Source organism: Mesoplodon mirus, assembly GCF_964341445.2.
Source record: "Mesoplodon mirus genome assembly, chromosome: 6".
NCBI lineage: Eukaryota > Metazoa > Chordata > Mammalia > Artiodactyla > Ziphiidae > Mesoplodon > Mesoplodon mirus.
Genome location: NC_138982.1, coordinates 35,502,142 through 35,507,119, shown reverse-complemented (window position 1 = coordinate 35,507,119; position 4,978 = coordinate 35,502,142).

Below are 4,978 nucleotides of genomic sequence, written 5' to 3'. Positions count from 1 at the left end.
GGTGGGGGCTTGACGCAGGGTTGGGGGTCTAAAATCTTGCCTGAATACCTGTCTGTGGTAAGGACAGCAGGCCTCAGAACCGTTCGTGCTCTGTGTGCCCCGCCCTTTGGTGATTCAGCTGCACCCGGCTCTGTCCTGGGGCTAAGCCCAGTCAGCAGGAATCCCCCCTCCTGTGTTTGCTCCCCTTAGGCGGCATCTCAGATTATCCCCTCCTACCCCAGCGTGATGTCCACTGCTCTGGAGCTACTCCTGTATCTCTAGCAGCGGTAGTTTCCTCCACACTGAAGGGTTCAGCCTCTAGGGCGGCCCAGTAATCTCCAGGCCCTGGAGCAGCAGGTGGCCCAGGTCGCTAAGGCAGCAGGAGGCCCTCTGAAGGGCCGGGAAGGGGAAGATGCCTTTCTCTTTGTCAGAGGAGCTACAGGCTAGGTGAGGTGCTGAGAGGAGCTCCATCTCCTCAGCTGTGAGCCCGGGGTCTCCTCGCCCAGCCGTGCACTGACTGGGCCTGAGGGCCACTCACTCCAAAGGAAGGGTCCCTCCTTCCCATCCCCTTTGAGTCAGTGGAAAGTGTCTGGAGCGGGTCTCCATGATCGCCGTGGTTGTCTGAGGAGCAAGAAAGTTTCCAGAACCGCCAGCTCTTACTCTGAACTCTGCTCCCTGAAAAAAGTAAGAAGCAAGAGAAGAAACAGGAGCGAGCCACCCTTGTCAGCAGACGGGGAGCCGCGTGGGCCTGGAGCTATTTGCATCTCAGTCTGCGGGGGCTTTGGGGATGCTGATGACAGGCTGGGCTCCCAGCACTTCGCCGCCACCCGTGGGCGCTGGGATGGATCCCTTCCGCCCTCAGCAGGGAGTGAGGCCGCTGGCAGTGTCCCCGCCGTGGTCACACGGTCCTGAGGAGTCCTGGCCCCCGCCCCACTGTGTGAAGCCAGGAGGAGCCGGCTTCCGCTACCCAGTGTGTACCCTCTTCACTGGGGGAGCAAGTGATTCTTCTCTGACCTGATGATTGTTTGATTTTTTTTTTTTTTTTTTAAGGGAGATCTGTGCAGTGAGAAGTGTATTTCTGTGTGGCTGCCCTGGGCCAGGGTGGTGCCCAGGGTGTAACCCTGTACTGTGAGCCTGCCGAGGTGTGGCCACCGCTGGGTTAATGCTAATGAAAGATGTTGGTTTGTTTTTTAAATAAAGCCAAACAGCCCTGCACCTGCTGAGGCTTGGATTCTGATAGAAACCTGCTGCTGACGATTAGTTTTTTCCTCTTAGGTGATCAGAGGCCTACGTGCCCCAGGCCATCCCCCTGCCACCCCAAATGGCAGATTCCACTCAGAACCAGAGTCAGGAATCAGCCAGGGCCTCCAGCCAGGGAGGCCCCCAGCTCCCTTCTCCAGTATAGACTGGTTCTCTGGCCTTAGCCGTCCCAGCACATCCCAGCTGCCTCCACCCTCTCGGCCTCTTAGGTGTCCGTTCCTCTGGGGACCAGGTTCAGAGCAGGATGCAGACTTCTCCACCGCCCCTGCCCTATGTCTCCAAAATAAATCACCCACACCTTTCCTCTGGCCGCTAGCTCACTGGAGGAAAGGAGGGGTCAGTCCTCACGGCGGGCTCTCTGGCCTGTACTGAAGTGTGGTGAGTGGGCTGCTCTTGGCCGGGGCCCTGTGCTCGCGTGGGGAGTGGAGGTTCTCTGGGCTCCCGTCTCCCACAGCTCCTGCCCTTCATTCTGCCCCAAGGCCTCCCTCCCTCCCTGCAGCCGCTTCACAGAGCTGGGCCTCCTGCTCGCCCAACCACCATGAAGCCCGGAAGCCCCAGACCCTGGCAGCAGAAATTGATGACGAATTTTTTTTTAACATCTTTATTGGAGTGTAATTGCTTTACAATGGTGTGTTAGTTTCTGCTGTATAACAAAGTGAATCAGCCATATGCATACATATATCCTCATATCCCCTCCCTCTTGCGTCTCCCTCCCACCCTCCCTGTCCCACCCCTCTAGGTGGTAACAAAGCACCGAGCTGATCTCCCTGTGCTATGCGGCTGCTTCCCACTAGCTATCGTTGCCACATTTGGTAGTGTATATACGTCCATGCCACTCTCTCACTTCGTCCCAGCTTACTCTTCCCCCTCCCCATGTCCTCAAGTCCGTTCTCTAGTAGGTCTGCGTCTTTATTCCTGTCCTGCCCCTATTTCCACCAATCACATGAAACAGCAGCAGACACTTGGATCCAAAACCTTCTAGTACTTTATGTATTTGTACTTACATGTTTGTATACACACTCTTTTTATAAAAAGATCATACTAAACATGCAAAAATAAATAAATAAACCATTTAAATAAACTAAAAACATATTCACATAAAAAAAATATGTGGGGCTTCCCTGGTGGTGCGATGGTTGAGCGTCCGCCTGCCGATGTAGGGGACACGGGTTCGTGCCCCAGTCCGGGAAGATCCCACATGCCGCGGAGCGGCCGGGCCTGTGAGCCATGGCCGCTGAGCCTGCGCGTCCGGAGCCTGTGCTCCGCAATGGGAGAGGCCACAACAGTGAGAGGCCTGTGTACCGCAAAAAAAAAAAAAAAAAAAATGTGAATGGCGTTGATGACGTTGTACACCACACGGCTCGGGCTTGGCCGGTCGCTCAGCTCTCCTGGTGCCGTCCCTGCCCCCTCAAACCTTTGGGAGAGTTACTTAACATCTGAGCCACAGCTCCCCATCTAAACAACAGCAGAATAATAATACCTACCTGGTGAAGTGGTTGTGAAGATGGGATATTTATACTATATGTAAAACACTCAGTGCTGTGCTTGGCACATAACCGGTGCAGGAAAGACATTGGCTATTACCATTGCTGCTGCTCTGGGAACTTGATTTTGGGGCTTAAGTTGCAGATTCCTGGGACAGATCATCTGATGGACCCAATGTGGGTCAGGTGACTCCTGCTGGACCAATCAGCTCAGGCCGACAGCAGGGCCTAGAGCTGAAACTTGGCCACTGAGGCCCCAGAGAAAGCAGAGATTAAAGCACTGTGAGCCAGCAGCCAGCCACCCCAGCTGCTTTAGGGGACGTTTGGCATTCGCTGAGCAAATGTTTATTAATACCCACTGTTAGTACCCGTAGACCTGGACAAGAGGGACCCTGGGCCTGGGTTTTGTGGTTTAAAACAGTGCTTTTCAAACCTCAGTGTGCACATGAATCCCCTGGGGATCTTGTTAGAACGCCAGTTCTGATTCAGTAGGTCTGGAGCGAGCTGCAGCTCTAACCAGCGCCCAGGTGGCGCCCACGCTGCCAGTCCAGGGACCACATGTTGAGAGGCGAGCCCTCAGAGGTCTCTCCTGGAGCCCTCCTCTGACCACATCCCTCCCCCACAGCTGGAGGAGTCATGGGGAAATGGGAGGTGTTCACCCAAAGCCCAGACCCCATCTTTTAGACATGCTCCTGGAATTCTTATCCCAAGCAGTCCTGAGCCAGCTTCCAGGGTCTGGACAGGCCTCTTCTCCAGATCTTGCCTCCAAAGGGTGGTCAAAAGGTGGCCCTTTGCAGGGAGGTGGAGCTGGAGCTTGATGAACAGGCCACAGTGTCCTCTTGCATGTGCACAGGCCCTCAAAGTACAGGATGGAGCCTGGGTAAGAAGAGCTATGGGATGGAGCCTGTACCCTCTGAACCTTATATTCCATTCGACTGAGTCTATATAAAGGTTTATTTGTCAAAGTAGGAGGACGGGACACATTTAAGTTTGTTAGCTTGGTTTGTAAGTTTTAAATTTGTAGCCACGTGGTAGATGGGCCTCCACTGGTGCCCTTGTCACAGGCCCCGCAGATGGCAGCTTTGTGCCAGCCTGCTGTGTGCACAGCTGTCCAGCTCTGACACCCCTCTTGTCAGGGCTCTGGAAGACACACGTTCGGTTAAAGCCTCCTGGCTCTGCCCTTGGGCTCATTTGGTGAGGCCACTGGGCTAATGTTTGGAAGAAGGGACCGTGAGAAGGTGAGTGACCCCCAACAAGAGGCGCAGGGACTCCTGGCTCCACAGCACATTGAGGATGAGGCATCACCCCACCTTCAGACTCCTCCCCAGGGCTTTCTTTACACGTTTGCATTGAGGATGGATTCCTTAGGACCACGTACCTGTAAAAGATTCACACAATAGGTATACATGCTACAGTTTTTCAAAAGATATTACAATTTGGGGAAAAAAATAAACCTAGGATTCAAGGAACTTGAATTCTAGTTCCACTTTTGGTGTTCACCTCAGGCAAATGCTTTCTCCCATCCCAACCTCAGTTTCCAAGTCTATAAAATGGAGATTTGGATGGTCCTTCTGTAGTTCCTAGCTCTAACAATTATTCTTAGACTCAAAAATCTCAGTCTTCCCAGGATTATTGCCTTGGTGGGTGCTGAGTGCAGAGGGGCCACGTGAGCTCTTTTTATTTTTGCCTTTCCCAGCTGCCTTTGGGTCGGCACTAACAGCCCAGAATCTGTTTCACAGCCTGCAAGTAATTACATGTTAGTGATTCTCAAGCCGGACCGTGTATCAGAACCACCTGGAGGGCTTGTAAAAGCAGAGTGCTGGCTCCACCCCCAGAGTCTGATTCCACGGGGCCGGGGTGGAACCCAAGAACTTGCGTTTCTGATGCTGCTCGTCAGGCCGTCTCACTGGTAAAGATGGTGAGCACACACGTCCTGAGAGCATGACAGGTGCTACCCCGGCGGGGCGGGAGGCCCGGTGGGAAGGGCGAGTGGTTAGGAGGCCCTTTTGGAGCTGGGCCCAGCCCAGAAGGAGGGCTGGGCCTATGACCACGCTCCGTGCCCTCCATGGGGGAGGGGTGGAAGGTGCAGGATGGTGCCGAAGCAGGGAGCCCAGGGGTCCCAGCAAGGTAGCCGAGGGTGGGAGCAGCGTCCTGAGTTCAGTTTCCTGCCCAGCACGTGGCTCTCGGCTCCCCTGGTCCTATGCCCCCGTGCTCCCCACTGCGCATTTCTGAGTGCGGCTTTCAGGAAGGGGAAA